This window comes from Pogoniulus pusillus, chromosome 1 (genome assembly GCF_015220805.1).
Source record: "Pogoniulus pusillus isolate bPogPus1 chromosome 1, bPogPus1.pri, whole genome shotgun sequence".
Classification (NCBI taxonomy): domain Eukaryota; kingdom Metazoa; phylum Chordata; class Aves; order Piciformes; family Lybiidae; genus Pogoniulus; species Pogoniulus pusillus.
In genome coordinates, this window is record NC_087264.1 from 5,974,183 (window position 1) to 5,996,395 (window position 22,213).

General features: G+C 46.8%; 1 long non-coding RNA gene across 1 annotated transcript in view; it reads left to right on the forward strand.

Annotated features, from left to right (window-relative positions):
- LOC135182295 (uncharacterized) overlaps positions 1-21,181 on the forward strand; it is a 122,671-nt gene extending 101,490 nt beyond the window's left edge. Inside the window, exon 4 of the long non-coding RNA XR_010305150.1 lies at positions 21,038-21,181. This is a non-coding gene — a long non-coding RNA (uncharacterized LOC135182295). The remainder of the gene's footprint in view (positions 1-21,037) is intronic.
- Positions 21,182-22,213: the final 1,032 nt, after the last annotated feature.

The window sequence follows — 22,213 nt, forward strand, 5'->3', positions numbered from 1 at the left end:
CTGCATGGGTGATTATTGCTTTTCATTCTTTATTAAGTTTATAGTAAGTTGGCATCAAAGCCCACGAGGTCAGGAGTCCCAAACTGAGCAAGTAAACACACTTTCATACCTGCTTACATTAAAAAAAAAACCCAAAAAACTATTCCACAGATATGCTTTTGTATGAGAATAGATGGTTCCATCATTTGTGCTTTTGCAGAATGTTTTGTTTTGGCAGGATGCAGTCATTAGCCCTGTTGCTTTCCTTAAGCTTTTGCTTTCTGTCAGTTTTCCCCATTATCACATCTCTGGCAGCATTAGAACCCAACTCTGTGACTGCAACAAAGAGGAAAAGGCTTCACCAATTGCATTCATAATTTCTTTAAATACTGGCAGTTTGCATTCAGAATTACAAAGAAACAGCAAAATTTCATGTGCCTAGAAATTCTTGCCAGCTCTTATTTTAAAGCAATGGGCCAAGGGACACAACTCAAAATGCTATATAAATAACATGCATGATCTGCGTGCACTGACAGAAGATGGATTGTGTGTGCTTCCTCCTCTCATCTTTGTCTTGTAGACCATCTTGTTTGATAGACAGCCAAGCCAAGGTCTGGCATGTACCTTCAATAGACTTCAGTAGTGTCTTTTTTTCACTCCGTCCTGACCAGTGGGACTTAACATGCAATGTTTAGCACAGAACAGTACACTTCATTTGGTACAACTTCAAGAGGGCAGTAATTACAGGAATAAATCACTAATATCTGTTCAGAGTTTATGGAAATGAAGGTTCTAAAACACTTGAGAGCTACAAGCACTAGCAGCTAGAGAAGATGGTGCTGAAAAGTAGTTTGTCTCTAAAGCTACCTCACTAAAGAAGAGAGTTAATGATGATAATAATAGTCTTGTTCTTTTGTTTGGGGATCACAACTTTGGAAATGGGTCTGAGCAGTTGTGTAGACAGGGAAGTCTAAAAATGCCCCCAGGTATAACGCTATAGGCTGGGGACTGAGTGGCTGGAGAGCAGTCAGAAGGAAAGGGACCTGGGGGTACTGATAGATAGTAAGCTGAAGATGAGGCAGCAGTGTGCCCAGGTGGCCAAGAGAGCCAATGGCATCCTGGCCTGCATCAAGAACAGTGTGGCCAGTAGGACAAGGGAGTTTATTCTTCCCCTGTACTCAGCACTGGTCAGGCCACACCTTGAGTACTGTGTCCAGTTCTGGGCCACTCAATTCAAGAAAGATGTTGAAGTGCTGGAACATGTCCAGAGAAGGGCAACGAAGCTCGTGAGGGGCCTGGAGCACAAATCCTATGAGGAGAGGTTGAGGGAGCTGGGCCTGTTTAGCCTGGAGAAGAGGAGGCTCAGGGGTGATCTTATTACTGTCTACAACTACCTGAAGGGACATTGTAGCCAGGTGGGGGTTGGTCTCTTCTCCCAGGTAACCAACAATAGAACAAGGGGACACAGTCTCAAGTTGTGCCAGGGTAGGTCTAGGCTGGATGTTAGGAAGAAGTTCTTCACAGAGAGAGTGATTGGCATTGGAATGGGCTGCCCAGGGAGGTGGTGGAGTCACCGTCCCTGGGGGTCTTCCAGAAGGACTGGATGAGGCACTTAGTGCCATGGTCTAAGTTGATTGGATAGGGCAGGGTGATAGGTTGGACTGGATGATCTTGGAGGTCTCTTCCAACCTGGTTGATTCTATGATTCTATGAATACACTATACAATTCATCACCTTCCAGAGAGAAAATCATGGACACTATTTTCCCTACTTAGACACATTGGAATCTTAATCCATAAAAATACTCTAGATTTTAGTTGCAATGGAAAGACCAAGGAGGTTAAAATGTCTTATGTCTGCTATGTAGTATCTTGGGCCTTTTTTCTCTCTGGCTTTTAAAGGAATTACAGTTAGTCCAAATTTGCCACCAGATTCAATATATAACAAATTTAGTTTGGGTTGCTTGATATGGGATGGGGAAAGATGCAAACTTGGCCCTCTTTCTGCCCCTCCTCTCTTTATCCCAGATATAAGCATGGCAATACTCAGTACTGCAGCCACACATATTTGTTAGTCTTGCCTCCCAGTTGTGGCTCCATACAGCACATTGCCAAAGATTGCCACACAAAAGGTTCTAATGTGGGTACACACATCCAGCTTTGGGGATTTTTTTGTCTTGACATAGAATCATAGAATCAACCAGGTTGGAAGAGACCTCCAAGATCAGCCAGGCCAACCTAGCACCCAGCCCTAGCCAGTCAACTAGACCATGGCACTAAGTGCCTCAGCCAGGCTTTTCTTGAACACCTCCAGGGACAGTGAGTCCACCGCCTCCCTGGGTAGCCCATTCCAATGCCAATCACTCTCTCTGGGAAGAACTTCCTCCTAACATCCAGCCTAGACCTCTCCTGGCACAACTTATCATAGTATCATCAGAGTTGGAAGAGACCTCACAGATCATCAAGTCCAACCCTTTACCACAGAGCTCAAGGCTAGACCATGGCACCAAGTGCCACGTCCAACCTTGCCTTGAAGTGCCCTAGGGACGGCGACTCCACCACCACCCCGGGCAGCCCATTCCAGTGTCCAATGACTCTCTCAGTGAAGAACTTTCTCCTCACCGCCAGCCTAAATCTCCCCTGGCACAGCCTAAGGCTGTGTCCTCTTGTTCTGGCGCTGGCCACCTGAGAGAAGAGACCAACTCCCACCTGGCCACAGCCACCCCTCAGGTAGTTGTAGACAGCAATGAGGTCACCCCTGAGCCTCTTCTCCAGGCTAACCAATCCCAGCTCCCTCAGCCTCTCCTCGTAGGGCTGTGCTCAAGGCCTCTCACCAGCCTCGTCGCCCTTCTCTGGACACGCTCAAGCATCTCAACTTGAGACTGTGTCCCCTTGTTCTGTTGCTGGATGCCTAGAAGAAGAGACCAACCCCCCTTGGCTACAGCCTCCCTTCACGTAGTAAAGCAAGTAAGATCTCAGCTACTGAGAAGAGGGAAATTTGTTGCAAGCAGTTGTTGAGGTTAAATGCATTGTTTCATCATTCTGAAAGGTTCTACGTGTCTCCCACATTTCTTGAAGGAGTCTACACAAAAGCTTCCACCATGGCTCCTTCCAGGGTTAATCAAGAATTGAGGGTGAGGGCAGGAGTAGTGACAGCTGATAAGACACAACAAATTACAAATGAGATACCTGGAGGAGTTTTAGATAGTCCTTGAGTGTAAGTATCGAGTTTCTGCAGTCTTCAGTTGACTTACTCTGAATGAGGAATGCAATTGGTCTGTTGGTATTGATTTAGACTACATTGCCAGGAAAAACTTGTTACCTGGGTGGGACTGTATAGTCTCCAAGTAAAGCATCACATAAATGAGAGCAGGTGTTTAATATTTGTAGCTTTGGGTTGACTGTTTTCTTTCTGTGATAAATGCTTATACTGAAAGGCAAACAGGAAGCAGAATCATAAAATCAACCAGGTTGGAAGACACCTCCAACATCATCCAGGCCAACCTAGCACACAGCACTATCCAATCAACTGGACCATGGCACCAAGTGCCTCAGCCAGGCTTTGGTTCAACATTTCCAGGGATGGTGGTCCCACCACCTCCCTAGGCAGCCCATTCCAATGCCAATCATTCTCTCTGGCAACAATTTCCTCCTAACATCCAACCTAGACCTCCTCTGCCACAACTTGAGACTGTGTCCCCTTGTTCTGTTGCTGCTTGCCTGGCAGAAGAGACCAACCCCCACCTGGCTACAGCCTCCCTTCAGGGAGTTGTAGACAGCAGTGAGGTCTACCCTGAGCCTCCTCCTCTCCAGGCTGCACACCCCCAGCTCCTTCATCCTCTCCTCATAGAGTTTGTGTTCTTTGTCTCCCATCAGCTTTGTTGCCCCTCTCTGAACATCCTCCTCTTCCAAATTTTTGATAACAGCAGTTTGAAATTATTTAAATTTGGAACTACTTGAATGATAAACAGACACCAAAGCCAATATAAAATATTTTCTAAACATAGTTCAATAAGCCTCATTCATTTTGCTCTGATTAAAGTAAGAACCTGTCTCTTGTGACATTTTCAAAACAAAATGAGACAGCCTCAATAAGTCAATTATTTATTTTTCCCATCTAATAATAGCTTGGAAAAAAAAAAAGAGAGAAACCAAAGAAGTATTTCACTTTCAATGGAAATGCAAGGAAAATCTTTTCTGGTTAAAGTATTTCATCATGCTCTGGGGTTGAAAATATCCTGGATTAACATTTATTTCACAGGCATTCAGATCTATTTCCTGTCAAGACCACCTGGCTGGAGAATATCAGAGGGAGAAACCAACATATATAAATCTCAGCATAAAGATTTCCATCACAAGTAAATCGAAGTCCCTGCAGTACATAAGTGGAAAGTGGGGGAGTGAGGCTGTGATTGTGTGAATTTATTAGAATTCAGGTCACACTGATGTGTCAAAAATGCTGTGGAGGAACAATGATTCACTTTACTTCGGACTGGGTAGGTCAGCAAATATGGTCAGTTAACTGGATAGGGCTGAGGGATAGGTTGGACTGGAAGATCTTGGAGGTCTCTTCCAACCTGCTTGATTCTATGATGAGGTCTGCCCTGAGGCTCCTCTTCTCCAGCCTAAACAACCCCAGCTCCCCCAGCCTCTCCTCATAGGGTTTGTGTTCCAGGCCCCTCACCAGCCTTGTTGCCCTTCTCCGGACACGTTCCAGCACCTCAACATCTCTCTTGAATTGAGAAGCCCAGAACTGGACAAGCACAGGGTTAGTGTTGAGAACTATTCTAACTTGTAATTTCAGACATTGGTTCCATTTGAATTTGTCTCCTGCTCCGCTCAGCTTCTCTTGTAGAGAGAGTGATTTTCCATTGGAATGGGCTGCCCAGGGAGGTGGTGGAGTCACCGTCCCTGGAGGTGTTCAAGAAAAGACTGCATGAGGCACTTAGTGCCATGGTCTAGTTGATTGGATAGTGCTGGGTACTAGGTTGGCCTGCATGATCTTGGAGGTCTCTTCCAACCTGATTGATTCTATGATTCAATGAATCAACTTTCAGTGCTACTGGAAAAGGAACAAACTCACTTAAGAAATGACTCTTCTTTATAACACGCGAAGTCAGCTTGCAGGAAACTTGAACTCTGTCCATCAATGCCATTTTTCATCTGTTAATATTTTAATTGCAACTGATTAGTTACCCACTTCAGCCTGGGTAACCATCTACAGCATTCAAACTTTTCAAAGGTCCAGCAGTGCTTCCTGTTCTGGTGTACTCACATTTCCATGCAAAATTGTATTTACAGCTCTTGTTGACCAAACATCTAAGATATCACCTTAACATTTTTACAGTCACCCTCCTGTGTGTTTTCTCTTCCCACCTTGAATTTCTCCCAAATGTTCCAATCTCTTTAAAATCCTTATATTTAACAGCAGCAGTAAAAATTCCAACAGGTAAAACTTCTTCTATTCCAGGTATTTAGCAAGCAGTTAATAGCTATGTCCTATGAATAAAATGACCTGGTGCTTTCAGAACAGCAAACTTTTCTATCAGTGGCAACATGTGGGTTTTGTAATTACTGCAAAATAGCACTGGTTGCATATGACAATGCAAGTTGAAGAGGTTTATGCTTTATAGAAATAAATGAGCAAACAATCCAAATCCTAAGAGCAACAGAATGGAATGGAATTAAGCTGCCCATGATGGTTTCCCCCTAAAATAAACATTCCTGTTCTCTGCATCAGAGGTGCTTCCATTTTTCAATTTATTTCTTAATTACATTTTCCTTTCAGATTTCTTTTGGGTTTTTTTTTACTGGCTTTAAGTGCCATAATTCATCTACCTATTTTCCTTCCTTTCTAAAAGTTACCTTAGTTGGAAATGTGGCCAGTAGGACAAGGGAGGTTATTCTGCCCAAGTTCTCAGCACTGGTCAGGCCACACCTTGAAGACTGTGTCCAGTTCTGGGCTCCTCAATTCAAGAGAGATGTTGAGATACTGTGTCCAGAGAAGGGCAACAAAGCTGGTGAGAGGCCTGGAACAAAGGCCCATGAGGAGAGGCTGAGGGAGCTGGGGGTGTTTAGGCTGGAGAATAGGAAGCTCAGGGGTGATCTGATTGCTGTCTACAACTACCCGAAGGGAGGCTGGGGCCAGGTGGAGATTGGGCTCTTCTGCCAGGCAAGCAGCAATAGAACAAGGGGACACAGTCTCAAGCTGTGCTGGGGGAGGTCTAGGCTGGATGTTAGGAGGAAGTTGTTGCCAGAGAGAGTGATTGGCATTGGAATGGGCTGCCCAGGGAGGTGGTGGAGTCGCCATCCCTGGAGTTGTTCAAACAAAGCCTGGCTGAGGTATTTAGTGCCATGGTCTATTTGACTGGATGCTAGGTGATCTTGGAGGTCTCTTCCAACCTGGTTGATTCTATGAAACAGAAGTGGAGGAGCAAGGCGACCGAAATGGAAAATGGAATCACTCTATTAAGGTCCAAAATAACATGGTAAACTTATCAAATGTTAAAGAATGGGGGAGGAGGGGGAAGGGAAGATGGGGGCAGCAAGGGAAGATGGGGGGAGCAAGGGAAGATGGGAAGACGTTTCCAATTTGAGTTCTTGCCTTGAGAGTTCCCCACCTCGCAAGAGCTCCTGCCCAACAGGACAGGTTTCTGTCATGACTGGACCTTCCCCACTTTTGGACAGCTCCTATCTTTTTACACAGCTCTCAGTTTTACACCATCCCTGCCTTTGAATGGTTCTTCTCACTTTTGCACTCTTCTGTGCAAACTTGTAGGTTTAGCAAGACCTGGGGTCCTTTGAGAGAGCTGCCAGTGGCATCTGGACTGGCCACTCTTGGGCCATATCAGCAGCTGACTTCCTGGCTGCCACCCAAACTGAGACGATGCTAACAGTTTGGCTCTCCCCTGCTGCTGTAAAGGCAGCATTGGCCAGGAGGAGGTTGCTCTCTTCTCTCTGGTGGCCAGCACCAGAACGAGAGGACACAGCCTCAGGCTGCACCAGGGGAGATTTAGGCTGGAGGTGAGGAGAAAGTTCTTCCCTGAGAGAGTCATTGGACACTGGAATGGGCTGCCCGGGGAGGTGGTGGAGTCGCCGTCCCTGGAGCTGTTCAAGGCAGGATTGGACGTGGCACTTGGTGCCATGGTCTGGCCTTGAGCTCTGTGGTAAAGGGTTGGACTTGATGATCTGTGAGGTCTCTTCCAATCCTAATAATACTGTGATACTGTGAAGGGCTCAAGATATTTCTGAGTTTGGAGGCTCTGAAACTCATCCTGGGCTTCTACTGTGTGGATCTATACTACTGGATATTGCCTGCAGCATCAGAAGGCTGCTGCTGCTGCAGAGGAACCCAGCACAGGATCACTGTGGAATGCCTATCTTGCCTCTGTGAGTAAGACCTGTTGGTCCCTTAATTCTCTGCTTCAGCCTGATTGATAATGGGGTAAAGCTCTGTTCATAGCTTAGCATTTGTCCATTTTCTGACTTCCTGAATCTCTAAATTTATCCAAAACTTATTTTTTAAAAAAGAAATTCCCAATCAAACAATCTGTGAATAAGCCTTAAACTACTTTTGTATATAGTTTGAGGACAGGATTCCAGGAAAAGAATTCTGTTTTTAAAATTCCTGACTTGGCCACACTAATTCCCTGCCTCCATGACACACAAGAGTGGGGAGATATTTAAGAAGGGGAACCCAAGCTCTGAGATTCACTCTATGAGAACTTAGAGAGTGCTGCAGGCAGAGGACCCATAGCCAGGGATTCACATCTGCCAGTCGAGACTTAGAGCAGCTTTACCTGCACATAGACTACTGCATGACAGCCCTGCTCTGTGCTTTCAGAGTGGAACAGCTTTGGCTGACCCTCTGCCAGGCTTTAGGGAGTATCTTTGCTGCTGAGTGAATGACAGAGAGGCAGTTTGAGCAATGGGTCTTTATTGTCCACATTGCTTAGCTGATAACCCATTCTCCAACTTTGTTGTGGTCTTTTCCCACTCATTTCTAGACAAATTTGGGACAGAAAATGTGAGGTGTAAAGAATATAGTTGTGAGCCAGCTGGTTCCACTTGCTCTTGGTGTTTGAGACAGATTGCTTTAGCAGCACAGACATGACCCAAGCTGCGGTGAGGCAGATCTCGCGGAGAAGGGCTAATGTACACTAATGCACGCAGTATGGGTAACAAACAAGAGGAGCTGGAAGCTCTGGTGCTGGAGGGAAACTATGATATTGTCGCCATCACTGAAACATGGTGGGATGGCTCACATGATTGGTGTGCTGTAATCAATGGCTACAGACTCTTCAGGAGAGACAGGCAAGGGAGAAAGGGCGGGGGAGTGGCTCTGTATATTAGGGATGCTCTGGATGTCATGGAGGTAGAAATCAGGGATGATCAAGTTGAGTCATTATGGGTGAGACTTAAGGCGAAGGCCAACAAGGCTGATATCCTGGTTGGAGTCTGTTACAGACCACCCAACCAGGAAGAAGAGGTTGATTTATTACTCTTTAAGCAACTGGAGGCTGCCTCAAGATCACCTGCCCTTGTTCTGGTGGGCGACTTTAACCTACCAGACATCTGCTGGGACTTAAACACTGCAGAGAAGAAGCAGTCTAGAAGGTTTCTGCAATGTGTGGAAGACAACTTCCTATCCCAGCTGTTACGTGAGCCTACCAGGGGGGCAGCCCTGCTTGACCTGCTGCTCACAAATAGAGAGGGGCTGGTAGGGGATGTGGTGGTTGGAGGCTGCCTGGGGTCCAGTGACCATGAAATTATAGAGTTTTCAATACGTGGAGAAACCAGGAGGGGCATCAACAGAACCTCCACACTGGACTTCCGAAGGGCAGACTTCAGCCTATTTAAGGAACTAATTCAGAAAGTTCCTTGGGAAATAGCCCTTAGAAACAAAGGGGTCCAGGAAGGTTGGACCTGCTTCAAGAAAGAACTCCTGAAGGCTCAGGAGCAGGCAGTGCCACTGAGCCGGAAGATGAGCCGACGAGGGAGGCAGCCAGGCTGGATGGGCAGGGAGCTGCTGAAGGAATTAAAGATTAAAAAGAGAGTGTATCACCTTTGGAAAAGAGGGGAGGTGTCCCAGGAGAAGTTCAAGGAGGTTGCTAGGTCTTGTAGAGGAAAAATTAGAGAGGCAAAAGCCCACTTGGAGCTCAGGCTGGCCACAGCTGCCAAGGAAAATAAAAAGTGCTTCTTTAAATATATGAATAGCAAGAGAAGGGCCAAGGACAACCTCCAGTCCTTGTTAGATAGAGAGGGGAATAGAGTGACAAAGGATGAGGAAAAGGCAGAGGTGCTTAACACCTTCTTTGCCTCAATCTTCACTAGTGGGACAGGTTGTCTCCAGGACAGCTGGACTCCTGAAGTGGTGGATGGAGTCAGGGACCAGTACAGTCCCCCTCTAATCCATGAGGAAGCAGTAAGGGATCTGCTAAGTCACTTGGATCCTCACAAGTCCATGGGACCGGATGGGATCCACCCTAGGGTGCTGAGAGAGCTGGCAGCTGAGCTGGCCAAGCCACTCTCCATCATTTATCAGCAGTCCTGGCTCACTGGAGAGGTCCCTGAAGACTGGAAGCTGGCCAATGTGATTCCCATACACAAGAAGGGTCATAAGGAGGAGCCAGAAAACTACAGACCTGTGAGCCTGACCTCAGTGCCAGGCAAGGTCATGGAACAGGTCATCTTGGGTGCCATCACAAAGCACCTACAGGATAGCCAAGGGATCAGGCCCAGCCAGCATGGGTTTAGGAAGGGCAGGTCCTGCCTCACCAACCTGATCTCCTTTTATGATCAGGTTACCCGCCTGGTGAATGTGGGGAAGGCTGTGGATGTAGTCTACTTGGACTTCAGCAAAGCCTTTGACACTGTCTGCCACAAGAAGCTCCTAGCCAAGCTGGCAGCTCATGGTTTGGACAGATTCACTCTGTGCTGGATCAAGAACTGGCTGGATGGCAGAGCTCAGAGAGTGGTGGTGAATGGTGCCACGTCCAGTTGGCAGCCAGTCACAAGTGGTGTTCCCCAAGGATCAGTGCTGGGCCCAGTCCTGTTCAATATCTTTATTGATGATCTGGACGAGGGCATTGAGTCCAGCATCAGTAAGTTTGCAGATGACACCAAGCTAGGAGCAGGTGTTGATCTGCTGGAAGGTAGGAGAGCCCTGCAGAGGGACCTGGACAGGCTGGATGGGTGGGCAGAGGCCAATGAGATGAGATTTAACAAGGCCAAGTGCAGGGTTCTGCACTTTGGCCACAATAACCCCAAGCAGCGCTATAGGCTGGGGACTGAGTGGCTGGAGAGCAGCCAGGAGGAAAGGGACCTGGGGGTACTGATAGATAGTAAGCTGAAGATGAGCCAGCAGTGTGCCCAGGTGGCCAAGAGAGCCAATGGCATCCTGGCCTGCATCAGGAACAGTGTGGCCAGCAGGACAAGGGAGGTTATTCTTCCCCTGTACTCAGCACTGGTCAGGCCACACCTTGAGTACTGTGTCCAGTTCTGGGCCCCTCAATTCAAGAAAGATGTTGAGGTACTGGAACATGTCCAGAGAAGGGCAACAAAGCTGGTGAGGGGCCTGGAACACAAATCCTATGAGGAGAGGTTGAGAGAACTGGGCCTGTTTAGCCTGGAGAAGAGGAGGCTCAGGGGTGATCTTATTACTGTCTACAACTACCTGAAGGGACATTGTAGCCAGGTGGGGGTTGGCCTCTTCTCCCAGTTAACCAGCAATAGAACAAGGGGACACAGTCTCAAGTTGTGCCAGGGTAGGTATAGGCTGGATGTTAGGAAGAAGTTTTTCACAGAGAGAGTGATTTCCCATTGGAATGGGCTGCCCAGGGAGGTGGTGGAGGCACCGTCCCTGGGGGTCTTCAAGAAAAGACTGGATGAGGCACTCAGTGCCATGGTCTAGTTGACTGGCTAGGGCTGGGTGATAGGTTGGACTGGATGATCTTTGAGGTCTCTTCCAACCTGGTTGATTCTATGATTCTATGATTCTATGATTCTAATCTCAAATATGCAAGGACACCGCACAATCCAATGTGGATCAAAAGCGAGTGACAACTTTATTTAGTAGCCGCGTGCTTATATGTGTTACAGATAATATATGCATACATGTAAAGAGCTAAATGGCTGAATCTCTAAATACCCCATTTGCATGGTGCACCTACTTGCTACGTGCAGCTGCAAGCAGCAAACTACTTCTTATCTTATTCAGAGTTAGCTGTATCCTGCTCTGCTTGAGCTGTCCGCCGACTCATCAAGGACAGTGCCTCCCTAGCTAGCTATATTAAATGCTGCCTTTGTTTATTCAATATGTCTTTGTTTCTTCAATGTGGCCTTTGTTTCAGTGTGGCCTAGCACAGCCTTAATTTAGTTCCATATACTCATCCTGCTTGCCCACCTCTAAGTCATGTCCATTTTCCTTTAGCCATTCTGCAACACCAAGCAGCTTTCTGAAGGATTTGCCTGATTGATAATGTATCCCATAATAATGTTTGCAGTTCTCTGGAGTGGTGAGAAATTTGGGATCTTCATTCATTCAGACACTTCACAAGCACCAATGGAGTATCTCCTAGTATAGGCTGGATGTTAGGAAGAAGTTGTTGGCAGAGAGTGATTGGCATTGGAATGGGCTGCCCAGGGAGGTGGTGGAGTCACCGTTCCTGGAGGTGTTGAAGCAAAGCCTGGCTGAGGCACTTAGTGCCATGGTCTAGTTGACTGGCTAGGGCTGGGTGCTAGGTTGGACTGGATGATCTTGGAGGTCTCTTCCAACCTGGTTGATTCTATGATTCTAAGTGATAGAGATAATTTCCCCTGGCTCTGGGAGACCTATATCTGACCATAGTTGCAGAACAGCTCCAGGGACTGCCACAGAGACCAGAGCTGGCCTGACTGTGCATGGACTTCTAGGAAAGTGCCCACAGAGTTTCTCTTCACCAGCAGCAGCCTTTTGCAAGTGGTCTGACTGTGTTCTGGCCATTTGAAGGAGAGCAGAGGATTTGAGCAGTCCGTCATAATGTGTTAGTGCCTTTTCTGTCCCATTCGTATCCCATAGGCACTGTGCTCCACTGAGATGGAATTTTGCTAACAAAATCTGAAAGACTATTTAGGAATGACTTTTGTGCCTTTATCAGCAAAAATGCATATTTAATCTGATATGAAAACTACTAATCCGGTAGGACATGGACATTTCGTTAGCATGGAGAGAAGCTTTCATTGCCTGCTCAAGCTCATAAATTTGTCTCCAACTGGAAGAAAGTGGCATGTAGTTTGAAATTCCAGAGTTGGGTAGTACATGTGCTCAGGTGCCACATCAAACTCATTTGCCCCAGGGATCGCTTGTAGCACTGTATTAAGCCTATGCTTAAAGGTCACATGAGGAGACATTGCTGCTCTGCAGCCAGCAGCTTTGCCTCTGCAGGCCCTGTGCTGGGAGCTGTACTACTGGGAAGTGCTATTTAGAATCATAGAATCAACCATGTTGGAAGAGACCTCCAAGATCATCCAGTCCAACCTAGCACCCAGCCCTAGCCAGTCAACCAGACCATGGCACTAAGTGCCTCAGCCAGGCTTGGCTTCAACATCTCCAGGGACGGCAACTCCACCACCTCCCTGGGCAGCCCATTCCAATGCCAATCACTCTCTCTGACAACAACTTCCTCCTAACATCCAGCCTAGACCTCCCCTGGCACAACTTGAGACTGTGTCCCCTTGTTCTATTGCTGGTTGCCTGAGAGAAGAGGCCAACTCCCATCTGGCTACAATGTCCCTTCAGGTAGTTGTAGACAGCAATGAGGTTGCCCCTGAGCCTCCTCTTCTCCAGGCTGCACACCCCCAGCTCCCTCAGTCTCTCCTCATAGGGTTTGTGTTCCAGGCCCCTCACCAGCTTTGTCGCCCTTCTCTGGACACGTTCCAGAGTAGGGATAGATACTAAATTCCTGGCTAAGCTGGCCTTGTGACCTTCTGACATAAGGGAAGGAGAGAATGGGAAAGAATAATAATTTATAGAGAGTACCAGGTGAGGACTTGGCTAGGCTACCCGCATCAATTCTTGCCTTAAAGAAAAAAGTGACTCACTGGAGGAAGTCTTGTATCTTCCCACTGTTGCCCTATACTGTCCCATCCAAGCTTTGCTCACAGTCCCTTTGGCTCTCCACCACCCTCACCAGTGTTCGCCCTCTCTGTCTTCTCCTTCCCATTCTCCTCTCTCTGCCTCTGTATATGCCTGATTGTGTTTTCCTACTCTGTGATTTCTTGTTAAATATGTCTCTGCTTGTGGCAGGGAGTTTGGAAGCTTTCAAGATCTCTTCCAATCCAAACCATTCTATGCTTCACCCAGTTTTATTCAGGTTCTCCCTTTTCCCAGGTTTATGAAGGGTTCATCTGTGTTAGCTCTTTGTTGTGAACTGTGGAGAGCATAGATCTGAGCCTTGAATGAGGGCTTCATCTTCTTCAAAGTGCTTCTGTAGGGACCAGGGAGGTTTAGGTCTGGTTCTACTCCTGAAAGGCTAGGTTGAGTCTAGTGTTTTTACCTTCTATATAATTTATTTCATTCAAAATTAGACAAGATGATACCTAGGCTCTTACTGACACAAACATAGTGTAGATCTGATACAGGAGGATTTGTCCACAGCCTTAGTTGAAATTGGCAAGAGCTGCTCCCTACTGCATCTTCCGTCACCATTTACTCAAGTGACAGAGCTGCATTTATGGCATGTCAGAGGCATTCTGGTGAACACTGATATGACCTCCATCAAAATCTAGATAGGGATGCTCTGATCAACCTCAAAGCTGCAATGAGGTCGTTCAGAGCACCTAGCATTAAACTCTTGCATTTGAAGGACAGACTCCTATATTCCCAGCAGCAAGATGCTGCATCTCCAGAGACCAACCCAGGGTGGTGAACACTACAGAATACAAACTGAGGTTCTTTTCAGCCCTCAACTGCTTGTCTTATTGTACCTCTAACTTATCAATGTATTTCCTGTGAGAAGAGGAATTCAGTTTACTGAATTTTGATTCAGTAAACTGACATCACAAAAAAAATTGGTCCTAATCCACAAGTTACCAAAAGGACAAAATCATCAGTGGATTTATCTGACCACTTCAGCTGTTACACAACAGCTATTTGCAAACCCAGGGTTATGTCTCACAGCTGGCACAGCCTGGCTTAGATAAATATAAAACTTGCTCTAAGGGAATAGCTCCTAATTGGGTTATGCACAGTGTTTTAATTAGATTTACGTAAATGCATACAATGCACTGCAGAAATCAATAGCTTGAAGAGCTTCTTTGGTTTTATTGTTTAATTCAGCAGCACCGAGTCAGCTGAATTTAATAGCATGTTTGCATTTACCTCAGCCCTCCAAAAATGGCACTCTTAATGTGACTGATGTGTGCTTGAAATGTGTTGTGCTGCATAATGAGCTCCATTGAGCCAGGTCCATCACATGGTCTCCTTTCTCATCAGTCTGGCCACTTGCAGTTTGGATGCTTGCAAACAGCACTTGCAGTTTGGGTGCTTGCAAACATCACTTGCAATTTGGGTACTTGCAAGCAGCACTTGCAGTCTGGGCGCTTGCAAGCAGCACTTGCAGTCTGGGCGCTTGCAAACACCACCACTTGCAGCTTGGGTGCTTGCAATCACCACTTGCAGCTTGGGTGCTTGCAATCACCACTTGCAGTTTGGGTGCTTGCAAACACCATCACTTGCGGTTTGGGTGCTTGCAAGCACCACTTGCAGCTCGGGTGCTTGCAAGCAGCACTTGCAGCCTGGGTGCTTGCAAACACCACCACTTGCAGCTCGGGTGCTTGCAAGCACCACTTGCAGTTTGGGTGCTTGCAAACACCACCACGTGCAGCTCGGGTGCTCACAATCACCACTTGCAGTTTGGGTGCTTGCAAACAGTACTTGAGGTCTGGGTGCTTGTGAACAGTACCTCCCCAGTACAAAGGAAGAATGTAGGAAGTGTTCTGGTTCCAGAAAAAAATAAAATCATAGAATCAGTCAGGGTTGGAAGGGACCACAAGGACCATGCACAAGCCATGCACAGGGACACTCTACCCTAGAGGAGGCTGCCCACAGCCCCATCCAGCCTGGCCTTAAACACCTCCAGCCATGGGGCCTCAACCACCTCCCTGGGCAACTCATTCCGGGGTCATGCTCACCACTCTCAGGCTGAAGAACTTCCTCCTCACATCCAGGCTGAATCTCCCCACCTCCAGCTTTGCTCCATTCTTCCTAGTCCTGCCATTCCCTGACAGCCTAAAAAGTCCATCCCCAGCTTTTTTGTAAGTCCCCTTCAAATCCTGGAAAGCCACAAGAAGGTCACCTGGGAGCCTCCTCTTCTCCAGACTGAAAAATCCCAACTCTTTCAGTCTGTCCACACAGCATAGCTGCTCCAGCCCTCTGAGCATCCTTGTTGTCCTTCTCTGGCCACACTCTGGATGAATCCCTTCCCTCCAGCATTTCTGCTGCACCACACAGCTTGATGTCGCCATCAAACTTGCTGAGGGTGCACAGTGCTGGCTAACAAGAAATGATAGGGGTGGAAGGGACTTGTGGAGATTATCTAGTCCAAGCCCTCTGTCAAAACAGGCTCACCTAGAGCAGGTTGTACAAGATGGTGCCCATGCTGGTTTTGAATTACTCTAGAGATGGAGATTCCACCACCTCTCTGGGAAGCTTGTTTCAGTGCTCTACAGACACTTTCAAAGTGAAGAAGTCTCTCCTCATGTTTAGTTGGAATTTCCTATGTTCAAGTTTGTGCCTATTATGTCTTGTCCTGTGACTAGACACCACTGAAAAAAGACTGCCCTCATTCTCCTGGCACTCACCATTTAAGTATTTATAAGCATTGATAAAATCATAGAATCATAGAATCAACCAGGTTGGAAGAGACTTCCAAGATCATCCAGGCCAACCGATCACCCAGCCCTGTCCAATCAACTAGACCATGGCACTGAGTGCCTCATCCAGTCTTTTCTTGAAGACCCCCAGGGACGGTGCCTCCACCACCTCCATGGGCAGCCCATTCCAATGCCAATCACTCTCTCTGTGAAGAACTTCTTCCTAACATCCAGCCTATACCTACCCTGGCACAACTTGAGACTGTGTCCCCTTGTTCTATTGCTGGTTGCCTGGCAGAAGAGGCCACCCCCCACCTGGCTACAACGCCCCTTCAGGTAGTTGTAGACAGTAATAAGATCACCCCTGAGCCTCCTCTTCTCCAGGCTAAACAGGCCCAGTTCCCTCAGCCTCTCCTCATAGGAATACCATGTTTCACAGACAGACTGCTGATCTTCTGCAGAGATACGAAGCAAAAACAATTGCTTCATTATTTGTTTCAACAGAGAAATTGAAACTGTTAAAGAGAATTGCTTTATTATTTACAGGTAAAGACTTCCTTGTCTATACTAATCAATTGAGATGAAAAAGGGAGAAAGAAAGTAGTATCATCAACTGTTCCTTAAAGGGGATAAGTTCAAGTGCAGTGTGAGATGGATTTAATATACTGCTGTCTACAACTACCTGAAGGGAGGCCATAGCAAGGTGGGGGTCAGTCTCTTCTGCCAGACAATTAGCAACAGAACATGGGGATGTAGTCTTAAGTTGTGTCAGGTGATGTATAGGCTGGATGTTAGGAGGATGTTCTTGCTAGAGAGTGTGATTGGCATTGGAATGGGCTGCCCAGGGAGGTGGTGGAGTCATGGTCCCTGGAGATGTTCAAGAAAGGCCTGGCTGAGGCACTCAGTGCCATGATCTAGTTGATCGGATGGGGCTGGGTGTTAGGTTGGACTGGATATCTTGTAGGTCTCTTCCAACCTGTTTCATTCTATGATTGTTTTTCTTTGAAATCCCAACTAGATCTTCCATCTCTAAGCCCAAAATTTATAGCTCTGCCCCAAGTATGTTTGGGGGTTTTTTTTGGACTCTTTTTCCTGTAGTACCATTTGATCCTGCTTTATCCCCTTCTTCCAAGTTCGAAACTTGTCTCTTCATTTTTTCTCCTCTATTCTGTTTCTTTGCTGGATCCTCCTCCTAAACTCATCTCTTCATGTTTTGCATGGTTTTCATCCCCTTTACCTTGGCTGCATGTCATCCCAGATATCTCATACAGCTTTTCTGTTTACCTAGTCAAGTACTGCCCAGTGCTATTCAGTGGTAACTAACCCAAGTGCTTCAGCATGTGGCATCCCGCATGGCCACAGCCTGTGCTCCACACTAGTTGCATGTAAGAGGGATCACGTAGAATCATAGAATCAACCAGGTTGGAAGAGACCACCAACATCATCCAGTCCAACCTAGCACCCAGCCCTAGACAATCAACTAGACCATGGCACTAAGTGCCTCAGCCAGGCTTTTCTTCAGCACCTCCAGGGACGGTGACTCCATCACCTCCCTGGGCAGCCCATTCCAATGGCAAACCACTCTCTCTGGCATGAACTTTCTCCTAGCATCCAGCCTGTACTTCATGTCCTGGGGATGTGCTGTCTTCTGGCTCTGAACCTGCCACCCTCAAGAGTACCAGGAGCCAGAGTTAGAAAAGTCCACTGAATCAAACCTCATACTTGGGTGGATTTTCACAGCAGCAGTAAAAGGCAGAGCTGTGCTCCCAGAGCTCATGGTTTCTAGTGAAACGAAGCAAAACAAAACAAAAAGGCTTGCCAATCTTATTTTAAGACAGCAAGGGAAAATATGCTGTCTGTTGAATTTTATTCTTGCTTCAAAGCTCTAAACATTGTTCTAAACTGGCTTTCACCAAAAAGGAAAAGAGAAACAAGCCCCACAATAACCAAAACAAACCCAAAAAAGTTTAAGTAACCCCTGCCTCAGAGTGGAAAACTTGAGGGATACTATGGAAAAGCAATAAGAAAGTGAAAACGAGTTCTCTTCAAAGAAGTGTTGTGTTTGTCAGACCTTGCATGCCTGCACACATGACCCCTGAAATGGCTCAGAGATCATCTTACTTTAGTAGGTGATGTTCCCCATCTTTACACAACAGAAGCTGGTATTGATAAGTTCACACTGTTAGTTTAACTAATAAAACAAAGCCCATGTGACTCTTCTTGGATCCTGGCCAGCATCAGGAACAGTGTGACCAGTAGGACGAGAGGTTATTTTTGCCCTGTACTCAACACTGGTCAGGCCACACCTTGAGTGCTGTGTCCAGTTCTGGGCTCCTCAATTTATGAGAGGTGTTGAGATACTGGAATGTGTCCAGAGAAGGGCAACAAAGCTGTTGAAGGGCCTGGAGCACAGCCCTGTGAGGAGAGGCTGAGGGACCTGGGAGTGTTTAGGCTGGAGAAGAAGAGGCTCAGGGCAGACCTCATTGCTGTCTACAGCTACCTGAAGGGAGGCTGTAGCCAGGTGGGAGTTGGTCTCTTCTCCCAGGCAGGTTTTACCTATACAATAAATTACCAGGTACCACTCAGGAAAGACATCTGACTGTTACTGCAGATAGTTCCTTGAAAATAGTGAAATGCTCAGATCTAGAAAAAAAAAAAGACAAACAGGATTTCTAGGCAAGCAATTGAAAAAAGGGACACAGTCTCAAGTTGTGCTGGGGGAGATCTAGGCTGGATGTTAGGAGGAAGTTGTTGGCAGAGAGAGTGATTTCCCATTGGAATGGGCTGCCCAGGGAAGTGGTGGAGTCACCATCCCTGGAGGCATTCAAGCAAAGCCTGGCTGAGGCACTTAGTGTCATGGTCTGGTTGATTGTCTAGGGCTGGGTGCTAGGTTGGCCTGGATGATCTTGGAGATCTCTTCCAACCTGGTTGATTCTATGATTTTATGAAATAGACTATGTGAGGACTAAGAATAGAGGCACTTAACAGAAATAAAATCTTTGGACTAGCTAATATGTGAATTTCTTTGCCTGTTATTTAGTTTAGGTAATTTTTCCTTCTCTTAACTTTTGTTTAACTTTTACTTCATCTTGTGCTATTCACAGCAACACTAGTTCCAAAAAGCAGGGTGATCTGATGGATTTAATGAGATCTGTCTTTGTCACAGCCAGATGTATCCATGTAAATATTGCTCTAAAGAAAAATGGTAAAAATAACCAAGAGATTTCTGTTCTTCAGCTTCCTTGTGAGACATGTTCTCAAAATTACACTGTTTCTCTGAATGGATTGAGAACTGGTAACCAAAATCTGTTTTCCAAACAGTGAGCTTTAAGATGCATTTCCATCAGTGCATGATCTTGTAAGTAGAAATGTGAAGACAAGACTTAAAAAGTTTCATCTCAGTTAAACAGACTTAAATCAAAGGTTACATAGATAAAATACAAAGAATACCTTCCACTCTATAAGGAGGAAATGGATCCTGACCTGAGATTGAGATTTAACATGGCCAAGTGTTGGGTTCTGCACTTTGGCCACAACAACCCCAAGCAGCACTACAGGCTGGGGACAGAGTGGCTGGAGAGCAGCCAGGAAGAAAGGGACCTGGGGGTACTGGTAGATACTAAGCTGAAGATGAGCCAGCAGTGTGCCCAGGTGGCTAAGAGAGCCAATGGCATCCTGGCCTGGATCAGGAACAGTGTGGCCAGTAGGACAAGGGAGGTTATTCTTCCCCTGTACTCAACACTGGTCAGGCCACACCTTGAGTGCTGTGTCCAGTTCTGGGCTCCTCAATTCAAGAGAGATGTTGAGATACTGGCATGTGTAGGAGGAAGTTGTTGCCAGAGAGAGTGATTGGCATTGGAATGGGCTGCCCAGGGAGGTGGTGGAGTCAGCATCCCTGGAAGTGTTGAAGAAAAGCCTGGCTGAGGCACTTAGTGCCATGTTCTGGTTGATTGTCTAGGGCTGGGTGCTAGGTTGGACTGGATGATCTTAGAGGTCTCTTCCAACCTGGTTGATTTCATGATTCTATGCTATATTTTCTAGCCCTCAGTTTCTGCAAGGAAATGCTAATGTTATTTTGTGAGGGAAGCTGCTGGGCCAACTCCATTCGAGTTTGGACTGCGTCCTATAAAACATGTCTGGTTAAAGTAGGAGTAAGCGTCTGCGTTTTCAGTGCCTGGATGTGAACAGTAGTCTCCAAAATAACTTAGTTCGATATTTGGCAGACAGTGAGCAGAGAAGAAAAGCTGAATCTTCAATAAAGCTGTCGCTCATGCTCACAAGAGCGATGCAGACAGACGTGAGGCACTGCGAAACTGCGCCAAAGAGCAAACAGGAAGATGGAAGAAGAGACAGTGGAAACGACAAGAGGAGATAATTAAGGGTCAGTGCTGTGGTGGACTTGACTGGTCCCCTGAATGAAAATATAAAATCAGTTCCAAATGGCAAGGTAGGAGCCAGGAACAGGTGTATGGTAAGTAGACGACAGAAGAAGGAAGGTCCTGTCTTAAGATCTTGAAGAAACAGCACAAATAAATGGATACTGGAAGGTGTCCAGAGAAGGGTGATGAAGCTGGTGAAGGGCCTGGAGCACAGCCCTGTGAGGAGAAGCTGAGGGAGCTGGGGGTGTGCAGCCTGCAGAAGAGGAGGCTCAGGGGTGACCTCACTGCTGTCTACAACTACCTGAAGAGAGGCTGTAGCCAGGTGGGGTTGGTTTCTTTTCCTAGGCAAGCAGCAATAGAACAAGGGGACACAGTCTCAAGCTGTGCCAGGGCAGGTCTAGGCTGGATGCTAGGAGGAAGTTGTTGTCAGAGAGAGTGATTGGCATTGGGATGGGCTGCCCAGGGAGGTGGTGGAGTCACTGTCCCTGGAGGTGTTGAAGCAAAGCCTGGCTGAGGCACTTAGTGCCATGGTCTGGTTGCTTGTCTAGGGCTGGGTGCTAGGTTGGCCTGGATGATCTTGGAGGTCTCTTCCAACCTGGTTAATTCAATCATTCTATGATTATTTTTTTTTTCACAGCCACAAGTCTAATTTCTCTTGTTAAAATACTCCAAGTAGCCTCAAACCAGCACCCATATCCTGTGGAAATCCATGAAGCAGAATTTTTAGATTGGTTTTCAAATGGTACTGCTGAGACTGAAAAACAACATGATGGAAAGGTTTTTCTTGTGCAACTTCAATTATTTTTTTTGCTCATTTTTCTATTTTAGGAACTCATATAGAAGATCCCAGGCATTCTTCAGTCATCTGGATATGATGGTTGTTCCTGACACTGGTCATGTCACTCTGGAATGCTCTTAGGAGATTTCTTCCAGATTCTCACTGACCTATGGAAATAGAAGCTGTTGGTAACAGGATGGCTACTGGCAGTTCTGTGTTGTGCCTGCTCCGTGCTTCGTAAGAATGAAGAGATCCAAAAAGTCATAGAGTAGACTCATAGGATGGTTTGGGTTGGAATGGACATCCAAAATCCATTCTTCCTGCAGCGAGCAGGGGCATCCTCCACTAGATCAAGTTGCTTAGAGCCTTGTCAAGCCTGATCTTGAATCTCTCCAGGGATGTGGCCTCAGCTACTGCTCTGGGCAACACGCTGTAGTGTTCCACCACCCTCGTGGCAAAGAACTTGTTCTTAACATCCCATCTAAATCTACTCTTATACTAGGAAAAAAGTTCAGAAGAGCATGAAGGAATCATAGAATCAAGCAGGTTGGAAGAGACCTCCAAGATCATCCAGTCCAACCTAGCACCCAGCCCTATCCAATCAACTAGACCATGGCACTAAATGCCTCAGCCAGGCTTTTCTTGAAGACCCCCAGGGACGGTGCCTCCACCACCTCCCTGGGCAGCCCATTCCAATGGGAAATCACTCTTTCTGGGAAGAACTTCTTCCTAATATCCAGCCTATACCTACCCTGGCACAACTTGAGACTGTGTCCCCTTGTTCTATTGCTGGTTACCTGGGAGAAGAGGCCACCCCCCCTCTTCTCTAATTTCAAACCATTGCTCCTCATCTTACTATCCCAGGCCTTTGTAAATCATCCCTCTCCAGCCTTTTCATAGGCCCCCTTCAAGGCCACTATTCGTTGTCTACAGAGCCTTCTCTTCTCCAAGGTGAACAACTCCAGCTTCCTCAGCCTGTCCTAGTAGGAGAGGTGTTCCAGTCCCCTGATTATTTTTGTGCTTCTCCTCTGGGCCCATTCCATCAGGTCCATGTCCTTCCCATGTTGAGGGCTCCAGAGCTAGATGCAATACTCCAGGTTGTAGGCTGGACTTGATGATCTCAGTGGTCTCTTCTAGCCTCAGTGATTCTGTGATTCTACCAGCTCTTACCAGAGCAGAGAGGGAATACCATTAGCAGATCTGTGGCCAGAAGAGTCACACTTCTC